Consider the following 13,050-nt stretch of genomic DNA (forward strand, 5'->3'; position numbering starts at 1 on the left):
AATAGGTGACTCCTTTTTGATAGAATACGTCATATTTTGAAAATTTTGTTAACAACTAATAACACTATCAAATATTAATTACTTTTAGTTTCGAGCAAAATGTCTCACTATGATGCCGTTTTGCACTACACACGATTACATTTCATTATCATTTCATCATATATAAACCTTTGCATGACAAACCCATCCATTCTAACCCTCTCTTTCTAACCGTTTAAAACCAACTCCTCCGCCGCGACCACCATCGCCACCGCCACCACCGCCACCGTCTCCACTCAGCCCCGTCTGAACTTTGGATAATCTTCATCATGAACCCAAGAAAACACCTTGTTTTCTTGATCATTTTCACCTTCAATCTCGTAGTTGACCCATCAATGGCGTCTTCACACAACACCACCATCGAATTCCAATCTTTCCCTCCCCAAAACTTCACCCTCCTCGGTGACTCCTACCTCCGTCACGGCGTCGCCGGACTCACTCTCGAGTCCAACTTACTCGCTTCCTCCTCCGGCACTATCATGTACACCACACCAGTCCGTTTCTCCAGCAACCGCACCAACTCCTCCGCTTCATTCTCCACAAGATTCTCCTTCTCAATTGTAAACCTCAACCCTGTATCCCCAGTCGGCGACGGACTCACCTTCTTCATCTCGCCGGAAAACCGCACTCTCGGGTCCCCCGGCGGCTACTTGGGTCTTGTGGATTCGTCACGATTAACTAAAAACAAATTCATCGCAATCGAATACGACACCCGGCTTGACCCACACTTCAATGACCCAAATAATAACCATGTCGGGTTAGATATCGATAGCTTGAATTCGATCAAAACAGCAGATTGCATGGATGCTGGAATCGATTTAAGAACTGGGATTTCCTTCACTTCATGGATTGATTACGATCACGGTCAAAAGAATCTCAGGGTGTTCTTGACGCGTTCACGTTTCAAACCCAGTAACCCGCTTTTAAACATGGATATCGATCTTTCCAGCTATTTTCAAGAACATATGTATTTGGGGTTTTCAGCATCAACCGAAGGAAGCACAGAGACCCATTTGATCAAAAACTGGAAGTTCAAATCGTATGGGGTCGAATACTTCAATCCAAGAATCAACAACCCACACAATGTTACAGATAACACCATCTTCACGAGCCCTCTGATTGGGTTCCGGGTTGATTCTCACATCAAACAGTATCGTAAACTGATCCAATTAGGTCTTGAAGTTTCCGGCACGGTCTTCGTCTTCGCGATTCTTGCTCTCTTCGGGTACATTTCGGTGAAGAAATGGAGGGAAATTAAAACAGAGATTAACATAAAATCAGAGGTTACACGAAACCCAAGGCAATTTAGTTACAGAGAGCTCAAGATCGCCACTAATGGCTTCCATCCAAGTCGCATCATCGGAAGTGGCTCATTCGGCACAGTTTACAAAGCGTTTATGCTATCGTCGGGAACCACCGCAGCTGTGAAAAGATCTACACGTTCCTGCGACGCCAAAACGGAATTCTTCGCTGAATTATCAGTAATCGCTTGCTTAAGACACAAAAATCTTGTTCCTCTACAAGGATATTGCATCGAAAAGGGCGAATTGTTACTCGTTTACGAGCTCATGCCTTACGGAAGCATCGACAATGTGTTGTATCAAGACACCCGCCACTGGGGTTTCTTAAAATGGCACCAACGATACAATATCGCAATCGGGTTAGCCTCAGCCTTAGCTTATCTTCATCAAGAATGTGATAAACTGGTGATCCACAGAGACATAAAATCTAGTAATGTCATGTTGGATGCTAACTTCAATGCCCGATTAGGCGATTTCGGGTTAGCTCGGTTGATTGAGCACGATAAAAGCCCTATTTCGACTCTTACAGCTGGAACTGTCGGCTATTTGGCTCCTGAGTATCTTCATTACGGAAAAGCTACCGATAAAACAGACGTTTACAGCTACGGCGTGGTGGTGCTGGAGGTTTGCTGTGGGCGGAGGCCGATTGAGAAGGAAAGTGAGGGTGATGACATGGTGAATTTGGTGGATTGGGTGTGGGAGATGTACACGAAAAACCAGATCTTGGAAGCCATTGATAAGCGGCTTATTGGGCAGTTTGATGAAGAAGAAGGTAAGAGGCTTTTGATGGTGGGGTTGAGCTGTGCGAACCCTGTTAGTGAAATGAGGCCGTCCATGAGGCGGGTGTTGCAGATACTGAACCATGAAGTTGATGAGATGGCGATCCCCAAATTCAAACCTAAGTTGAGTTTTTCAAATAGTCTACCGATGAGTCTTGATGATATTGTGTCTAGTTTGGACGGAGATGAAGTCGAAGAAGAAGAAGAAGAGGAGGAGGAGGAGGAGGAAGAAGAAGATGGTGGTGGCGGTGGTTGTAAGACGCCTGATAGAAGTAAAACGCCATGTGAGATGCAGGATAGAGCTTGTAAGACGCCTGATACAGATCTTGATAGCCCATTCGAGATATGTATCGATGGGTCTCAAGTGTAGGGGGTTAACGAAAATGATTTTGTTGATTTGTTTGTGACGTGTGTATATATTCTGATTTTGATCATGTGTTGGAAGATCGATAAATCGTTTGTTCGATAAATAGGTCAATTCTTACCCTTGGGCCTTGATTCCTTAATGGTAGAAAAGTCCTTTTACTACTTTTATATAAAACTTCTTTTTCCAAAATTTGAAACGAATGTTAACATGTTTATATCAGAAATGGATAATAATTTGTTGACAAAATTGCAAAAGTAATATTTAGGGTTTGTGAAAATTGTATTAGAACTAAAAAAATGGACTTTAACACAGGTGCAAGATAGAGTTTTTATGGTGGTGCTAGTACATAATTTTTTAAAAATTCTTAAAATTATTATTATTATTATTAATGGATTATTGTATTTGTATTCCACCCAACTTTCTAATTTTGTTTTAGAAGGTCCAATAATGTTTTCTCTACATCTTAAAGGCATAAGCGCAACTTTTTGGTTTTCGAAAAGTCAATTTTCTTAAAATAAAGCGGTTAAACGGTGAACTTATATGTTACGAGGTAGTTTGGAAAATGACCCAATTTCTCCCGTTTCTTTTTTTATGTATCCAATCAAACAAACATTGTGTTTTATATTTTATTTCTTAGAAACTCTTCCATCATTCTTCTCTCTTAATCGATCATCTGGTTTTATAGACAATGGTAGTTTACATGAAGTTTGATCTTCCCTTCCATGTTATTTTTACAAGGAACCCTATTATCTATTATTGTGATGGAATACATCACTTGTTTGATGATGTGGATTTTACTAGAATGGACAAGAACGAATTTGTGTTTTTTCTCAAAAATACACTCAGGAGAAAGGTGTATTATTGTCTGTTGGAGTTTCCTTCCGAGAATAATAGCTACATACCTTGAGTATTGCGACTTCATTGTAATAGGGTATGGTTTTGGTTATGTACTCCTTATATATAGATCACCTTGGTGTGAATCTGCAAGAGTGGCTTGGGGATGACAAAGTTGAAGTATTCAATTGTTGCTACGACGGGTTCGGTAATCAGTTATCTGCTTGTTGCGTCTAGCTCGTATGTCTGTTGGGTGTGCATCGTGATTGGATTCTGACTATAAAACTTGAGCAACAACAAAAAATAGATCGTTAAACTTTCCCTCGTTATTGTACCCCGAGAGTAAGCTCCGACGATCAAGTTAAATTTTTTGTGTAAAAAGAGAGCCATATCCTCCTAGCGGGAAGGAGTCGACTGGATGGAGACAGATCACAGAGATGTCTCCATGGGAGAATGAGAGCGAAAGGTTGAAGTGAGTAAGTAAAACTTACCTGGAGTGTTGAACGAAGCTGCTATTTATAGGAAAGGAAGGCTTTATTCAGTATTATATTAACTAGTGTACTAGTCTCTCAATATAATATTAGATCTTATACAGAAGCTAAATCTCCTTTTATTATGCATGAACAAAGAATTGTTACTTTTTTATCCGCCCATCCTTCTGTCCTTTCTGGTCTATTATATCCTTTCTTTTGGAAAGACTTTGGCAGGTCGGGTAAATAATTGTCTTGTGTTAGACTGTTGTTGTGTATGGGCTGACACCATACACCATTATTCCCCCAATCTAAAATGTTGTATGTCATTAAGACATAATGTTTTAGACTAAATTCCAACTAAATATTCCTGCAAAACAAAGGCTTCCAGCTGCCAGACAAGGTCATAATTACAATATGCTTTATGTGATTTTTATGCTTATGTTTTAAGGAGCTGTAAAAATTCCTTGGAAGAAAGTCTACTAGATAAGGAATTTCAAAGAGACCGCCATTACTGGATAAAGCATATACACCATTGTGTAAAGGAATTCAAAGTATATTGCGTATTTGGCTAATCAGGTAGCCATGGTTAATATGTTGCTTTAACCAAAATTCTTGAGTAGTCGTCTGTCTAAGCTACTTTTAAGAATAAATATTTCATATTTGGCAAGGTGGGTAGTTATGGTTAATATGTTGCTTTGACCAAAATAACTAAATAGTCTGCTGATCGAGCTACTTTTAAGAATAAATGTTGCATTTTTGGCTAAGCGGGTAGCCATGGTCAATATGTTGCTTCGACCAAAATTACTAAGTAATCGGATGACCGAGCTACTTTTAACTTTTAAGAGTAAATATTGCATTTTTAGCTAAGCGTGTAGCCATGGTCAACATGTTGTTTTGACCAAAACTACTGAGTATATACTGATGGGTTTTGGTCATAAGACATCCTATGTGTTCATACAAAACCCTAAAGCTTGGATCTAGGTTTCTCTATTGTACATACTTTGAATCCAAGACTTTGAACCCTAATTCTAGCATATGGAAATCAAAATTCACATGTAATTAGGTTTAAGAACATACCTTGATTGTTATATAGCAATAACAATCCAATTCCTCCTTGAATTGACCTTGGAAAGCTGAGAGTCACAAGTGTCACCCCTCTAATGGCTTACAAACACCATAAGCAAGTGGAGAAGGTATAAAGAGAGAGGAGGGAGGTTAGAATTCGTCCTTAGGACCTCTTGGGAAGGGTTTTTTCGAATTCATGTGCCTTAGGGGGTTTATATAGGTGTAAAGATTAAGGTTTTAGTCCTTATCCTTATCTAGTTGCTTGTCCACCAAGCAACCATAAGATAAGTCCTAGAAATCCTTATCCTAGTCAAATTCTAAGGGATTTACACCTCAAATTCGTTCACCATATATATATAAGATAATCCTTACCTTATTTTGTAACTATCACATAATTACAATTCAGCCCCTCTAGTTTAATTAATTACACTTGATCACAAAATTAATTCTTAATTAATTATTGACCAATATTAATTAAACAAATATGATTTCTCCTTTAATATATTATCCTTATAACATATTAATAAATCATAATAACCTCTCTCTCTATTTATTTCTCCAATCAAGTTGCTTTGGTGAAGGCAACCCAAAAGGACCATGCACCATCGGGTCAAGTACATACCAAAATAGTTATGGACTTAGACACTAATCCAACAATCTCCCACTTGGATAAGTCTAACAACTATTCTGCGTATGACTTCGGATCCTGATCTGCAATCGTAGCTTTCCAAAGCCGCTGTCAACTCTAATCATATCAAATACGCGTGTCCTTAGATAAGGGATCATATATTCCTCCATTCTAGATATCATATGAGATATGATTTCTAATCATTCTCTTTGTACTACTTCTCGATTTCTGATTTATAACGACAGACTAATTGAACAAATCAAATTAGCCCTAGCCCGGCCGAGCATTTACGTTTGTCATCACTAAACCATCGAGGGGCCCAAAGATATCGCTTTTATCATACTTTGGATAAAAGGAACGGATAAACTTTGATACAATGTTTGCTTGTACTCACGCACCGAATCACACACAACAATATGTTTTATAACACCAAGTTACTGGTGCGTTTACATATTATCAATGTGCAACCGATTTGCAAGATACAACTCACACATCTCGGTTTCAAGAATATAAGATGTTATCGTCTCACCAACCACTCGTGATACAATCCATGGAGTGATCCAAGTGAACGTGGGTCTAATCCAATGCTCAAATCACATTCATAAGCACTCATGAACGTTGCAGCAAACATTTGCTTATGTCTAATACTCTTTTAGACAATCCACACACCAATTCACGACAGTCTTCATTCATATCTACTTCCAACATATGAACGACTATGGCCCGTTCGAATAATTCGATTATTCTTAATAAATTCAATTATTCTGGAAGTCAAAACATGTAAATGTGAAACACAAGAATAATACTAATCCCATATGGCCTCAACCCTTTGAGCATAAATAAAACACCTTTTATTTATCACCATATTGATTACTCATTTTTTGTCGTTTCGGGTAATCAACTTCTTACTTGAATTCCAACACTTGTCCCATGCTCCTAGCATGCACACAATGTTTTACCTATGGTTCTTACTTTGTGAAATAGATCACATTGAACACATTTCCAATCCTTCTCATTTCACAACTCCAAATCCGTTTTTCATAAGTTAAAGAATATCAAATTCTTGTTACTTATAGAATATGCTAGATTCTAACATTCTTATGCAACTATCCTTTCGTAATGTCACTGCCCCAAAGTCACTAAGACTATTGCCAATGATATTACAAAGTCTTCTTTCGGAGATTGTTAAAAGACAATTCCATAGATGTGATGTCTCTCACTCAAAGTACTTTCTTTGAACATCCTTTTGCATAGAAGTTTCTAATCTAGTCATAGATTTCTCAATATTCAATTCCCAATATGGACACACTTCCATATGTTCCATATGACAACTCATTCTTAATAGAATCTTATCTATTCGTAATGATGTCGATATGGTCCATCCAATATGGAAACATTTCCATATTTTCCAATACTATACTTCCAACTACTCACAAGCGACCAATCCTCGTCGAACTTGGATTGTCCTTTGATAGTTGTTTAATTATTTTAGTCTAAACCGATTCTAGTCCTTTTTCCCTCTAAATGTGCTCGACATTTGGAAAAATTTTAGAATGGTCAAACATTAAAGCATTTGCAATCGATCCTATACCCGAAGCGTATGGGACACGACGCATAATGTTTTATTTGCTATGTTCTCAAAATTCGAATTGTGAAGAGGGATGCCGTAATCATAATCGAAATTTTAAGAACACACTTTGTACCTTTGACTAAATTTTATTAACATTTCTCAACCTAAACCTTTAGATTTGAAATGAAGCATAATATTCTCTCCCTTAATTATAGCAAAACAACTCTTCAACTATTGCGACTTTGCAAAGTATGACTCTTGTTTTCTATAATTAATATTGCTAACCTTGCAATACTTTCCTTAATAATCATGCAATCATAACTTTTATGCTCCCACTATCTTGATGATTATTATAAAACATAACACTTATGCTCCCACTAGCTTCGACATGTATTCATAAACATCTTAACTTTCAGAAAAACAATGCTTATTGAATTTCTTAAGTTCATATTTCTAATACTTATTGCTTTGATAATCTTTTATCAAGGTTTCTTGAACTTATACACATTTGCCTTCGATAGTTCATATGTGTGTCTAAACAATTAAGAGTAATTGCCAAACCTCACAATTCAAATTATGGAAAGGGATGCCGTAACCATAATTGAATTCGAGAATGCAATTTTACAATCACTATCTTCTTAAAATCTGTCTTAGTGAAAGCATTTCCTCACAATCATTTTCATGAAGGAAGAAATCTTATGACACTTAGATTTGAGCGGTGTATGTGTTCCTATCCATGTGAATTTGTTAAAACCAAAGTTTACGACAAATTCAAACTCATATGGACCGAACCTTTCTTAATCTTGATTTCTTGCCTTGTGGTAGCACAGCTGCCCACCATGTCTTCCAAGTAGTTAAGCAGCTCACCCTTTCCTATCAATGTACCTTTCATTGATTAAGGTGCTTTGCCTTTTATGCGTTCAAAATGAGAACTCATAGAACTCACATGCATAATTAACTCGATTGGATTGGCATAAAATAATGTCAACACGATAGGTTGTAAACTTCAACTCGTGTGCTAGTGATGATCGATAAGGTTTATTTGATTTGTTCTTGAAACCTTTCAAGACCATTAAGACTCCCACTGACTCCTTGACATATAAGATTCTCTTGTCAATAACCATTTCTTGACAAACAAATATTCAAGAGTTAATGTAGCTTTTATCCAAGACATCACAACTTTCCACATTTAATGAAGGTTACAAACCTTCTTAATACCTTTCACTCAATGTCATAATCTTAACTTTAAGACTTGTTATTGGAACGAAGTATGATTGACTTATTGATTTAACCATTTCTTCAATTCTTGATTCCTCTTCTTAGACATTCAATTGTACTAAGACTCACTTAGAGGATCAATTGAGATATGGTTCTTAATCATTAAGACCTATCATAAAGCATAAAAGCTACTATCCCTTCTTCTTAGAATGGAGAAACTTTTATCTTTCTGCCTACTTGATTCTTCTTATTCGTTTTGCTATTGATTTAAACCCTTTAATCAATTCAGAATTACACCTAATCATGTAAGTATAATCATATTTACTAAACCTTTAGTAAATCATGACGAATATCATTGTTACTCTTATGGTGGACTTGATCAACACGCAACTTTGTGTATTCGATCTCCAAGTCCTTCACTTGACACTTTGTCAATGTATTAGTCTAATTTCCAAATATGAAATTTCTCATTCATCGTGCAACCAAGTTGCATGATTCCAAATTTCTGTCCAAATGAATTCAAGTTAGTTGATAGATTGAGTCCTTAGTAAATCACCCAAATGAGATACTAAGGCTAGGACCCAACGCAATATTCTACAACTCGGGAGAGGGATGCCGTAACCCTAATTGCAGAATATTTGAAGGTAAGTGAATGACGATTCACTAATTTCCACCATGAAAAACGAAAAAGAAATTTAAGTTTTAAATCTATGAAAACTCCTAGATCCTTTGAGATTCATTGAACTTTCAATGGCATGTTTAAATCTCGATATGCCCCTCTTGTTTGTGACTGGGATGTCGAGGATCACAAAGCGGGTGTGAATAACCATGCAAACTTACATGGTGCCCTCACATGTTACAGTCACCTATTCGATGTGCCGGTAAACCACACACGCTCCATCGAACTATGACAAACATTGAGTCACCCTTTTCTACCTTTGCTTAGACACATTTAGTGTGTCGGTTAACCACACACGCTCCACTAACGTCTTCGCAAGGGCACAAAGTGTAATTTCATGGAATTGCATCAATTCACTTTTGCCTAAGTAACTAAGATTGGGAATTTTATGAAAACATTTAGTTACTTTAGTAATTCATTATACTTATAATGGAAGGTTTCGTCCTATCCTACCCGTTCGGCTAACGACCCTCCACTAGTCAAGAGTGCGGTGGGTAAGAGTGGATACCCATTCAATCGCCATTTTATAGGCAATTTCCTTAAACACCCCTTATAGACCAGCTTCGTGAATGAGGCCTACTAACGGTAAGACTGACTTTTACTCATACATATATATAATGTTAGACTTTTAATGTTATATATATAGTATAGGGTGTATTTTACACTTTTAAAATATTAGGTGGTTCAATTTAATAATTATACTTTTAATTCACTTAAATTGTAAACCTAAACTTTTATGGATTTATTAAATCTCTTTTAATTATACACCTTAATTAATTAATAAAACCATAATGGTGTGATTTGAACTTTTTCAAAACTTCTTAGAGCTTTAGAATTTAACATTCCTAATTAAACTTTTAATCAACTTTTAAATTCCAAAACTTGAGGGCAAGTTTTGAAACATTTCAACACATTAGGGTTTAGAATTTAAATATGCATCAAAATTAAACTATTTAATCAAAATTTAAATTCCAAAACTTGAGGGCAAGTTTTGAAACCTTTTTCATAACATTAGGGTTTCAACTATTTAAATTTCAAAACAACAAAACTTTTGGGGTTCAAATTTAAACTATAAAACTTAAGGGGCCAAATATGAAACTTTTCACAACAACAAGGATCAAATAACAAATAATTCAAATTAACATTTAATCACATAATTATCCATATTTGATGATTTCTTGCAAAATAATTTATCAATTTACTTAAAATAATTAATCAATTATCTTATAAGGAAACAATTATCCTATTAATTGGTAAATATCTTCAATTAGATTAAAATTATAGTCAAATATATCATATAATCGGATTAATATTAATCTAACATGATAAGGTAACTATCCCAATGCAAAAACAGCAAGAAATCCCGAGATAAGCACTGTCTGACGCACCGACTCGCCGAGTCACCCTCTGGAACTCGCCGAGTAGGGCTGACTCGCCGAGTCCAAGAGTGACTCGCCGAGTCAGGTCGAACAGTGAGGCCAAAACACAATTTTCAGTTACATCAAGCATCAATACAATAGAAACCAATCATGGCTCTGATACCACTGATGGGTTTTGGTCATAAGACATCCTATGTGCTCATACAAAACCCTAAAGCTTGGATCTAGGTTTCTCTATTGTACATACTTTGAATCCAAGACTTTGAACCCTAATTCTAGCATATGGAAATCAGAATTCACATGTAATTAGGTTTAAGAAAATACCTTGATTGTTATATAGCAATAACAATCCAATTCCTCCTTGAATTGACCTTGGAAAGCTGAGAGTCACAAGTGTCACTCCTCTAATGGCTTACAAACACCATAAGCAAGTGGAGAAGGTATAAAGAGAGAGGAGGGAGGTTAGAATTCGTCCTTAGGACCTCTTGGGAAGGGTTTTTTCGAATTCATGTGCCTTAGGGGGTTTATATAGGTGTAAAGATTAGGGTTTTAGTCCTTATCCTTATCTAGTTGCTTGTCCACCAAGCAACCATAAGATAAGTCCTAGAAATCCTTATCCTAGTCAAATTCTAAGGGATTTACACCTCAAATTCATTCACCATATATATAAGATAATCCTTACCTTATTTTGTAACTATCACATAATTACAATTCAGCCCCTCTAGTTTAATTAATTACACTTGATCACAAAATTAATTCTTAATTAATTATTGACCAATATTAATTAAACAAATATGATTTCTCCTTTAATATATTATCCTTATAACATATTAATAAATCATAATAACCTCTCTCTCTATTTATTTCTCCAATCAAGTTGTTTTGGTGAAGGCAACCCAAAAGGACCATGCACCATCGGGTCAAGTACATACCAAAATAGTTATGGACTTAGACACTAATCCAACATATACACCATTGTGTAAAAATTTCCGACATAGTCTTTTTCTAGTACTCTTTAGGGGAATGTAATGAGCAAAATTTTACAAGTTTTGGTTATGGGTGATCAATCTGGAGCCAATGTAAAGAAATTTTGCTTTAGATTTTCCCATGTTTCCTGGAGGTTATAGGGGTACACGATTATATGGCTAGCTTAATAGGTTTTGGAATTTTAGAGGTACTTGATGTGTTTCAAGCCTAGTCGGAGACCATATTGGGACAGCAGAAGCAATAACAATTTCTGATCTCAAGGACTTTAAACAAGTAGATATAACTCAAATACATCTATGCAACTTAAAGGATACAAAAGAATGAACCATACATTTGCTTTCTTGGTGGTCTACTTCTTTTGTTTACAAGATGGTCGAACTAGAGAACCCAACATATAGTTCCTCTTTTGTGATAGCACCCAATACACAAAACTTTTGCAGATCTAAACAATTCTTGAACATCAACAACTAATAGATTCGATCAAACAAATATGCGGTGGACCACGACATAGTGAATGAGTGACCAGGATGTGGGAACTATAATTCGGGAATTCTAGGGTTTTTGAGGGTTCCTAACTATGGTGATTGAAGGGTATTTGTAGCACCCGATTCCTGGTACACCTTAATTCAAAGTATTTTTTTATGTTTTTCTCTGGGAGTCAACGAGTTGGAGGCCCAACTCGTCGAGTAGAGTCGGGACCCGCGGACATCTTAAGTGACCTACTCGACGAGTCGGTAGACTGACTCAGCGAGTAGGTGTTGCTTGAGTGAAACCCTAATCTAAGGGATTGCACCCTATTTAAGCATCTCATTCAGCCTCCCTTCGTCCCTATTGCTCTCAAAACTCTCCATATCAAACCCTAATTGTTTGTGTAAAGATCTAAGGCCTTTGTGGTGGTTTTTGGTGATTTTGGAGCATAAGAAGGAAGAGAAAGGCTTGAGGAATCAAGAGGAGGCCAGAGGAGTTCGATTTTGTGCACACTCTGCAGTTCTTTTGAGACAGAGGATCACCGGAGTAGCAGTCAGACATCTGTTGATCAGCTTTTCAGCATTTAGCTTTACGAGGTGAGTTGCCTTCCAGCAGTGGTGGGTCTACGACCACAATGTCGGCCCACCAGTAGGAGTTGTATGTTAGATGATAGTCTTTGTGATATCATCGAGGTTTGCTACTACCTGATATGTTATATGTTGGCATGATATGTTATATGTGATAGTGGTAGTAGGAGGAGAATAGTCCCCAAGTTCGGTTGAAAGGACCGAAGGGTAGTTCAGACACCCCATATATGTCTGATAGTATGTTTATGTTATGATATATGTGATAGTAGCAGTAGGGGGTGGAATAGTCCCCGAGGATTGGTTGTTAGGACCAATGGGTAGGTCAACACCCCAGAATGGCTTGACACAGGTAGGTCAGCACCCCATAATGGCTTGACACGGGTAGGTCGGCACCCCAGAATGGTCGTACCGGGTAGGTCGGGCACCCCAGAAATGCCCGACAGTATGTATGCTATAAGATTGTATGGTATGTGGTAGGATGGGGGAACTCACTAAGCTTCGTGCTTACAGTTTTCAGTTTTTTTTCAGGTACTTCTTCAGCGAAGGGGAAGGAGCCGACGCAGTAACTGCACATCATACACACATTGGATTCCGCATTATGAGATTTCTTGGGATTGTACTCTGACATTGTTACTACTTTTATGATATGATTTTCAGACTCAAGATTGTGGTTTTA

The 13,050-nt window shown here is 37.0% G+C and overlaps 1 pseudogene; it reads left to right on the forward strand.

Moving 5' to 3' along the window:
- Nucleotides 1-244: 244 nt before the first annotated feature.
- LOC145074308 (putative L-type lectin-domain containing receptor kinase S.7 pseudogene) lies at nt 245-2,580 on the forward strand (annotated as a pseudogene).
- The last annotated feature ends 10,470 nt before the right edge of the window (nt 2,581-13,050 follow it).

The sequence above is a fragment of the Lactuca serriola genome, chromosome 9 (genome assembly GCF_051521515.1).
Source record: "Lactuca serriola cultivar US96UC23 chromosome 9, Lser_US96UC23_V15, whole genome shotgun sequence".
Taxonomy (NCBI): domain Eukaryota; kingdom Viridiplantae; phylum Streptophyta; class Magnoliopsida; order Asterales; family Asteraceae; genus Lactuca; species Lactuca serriola.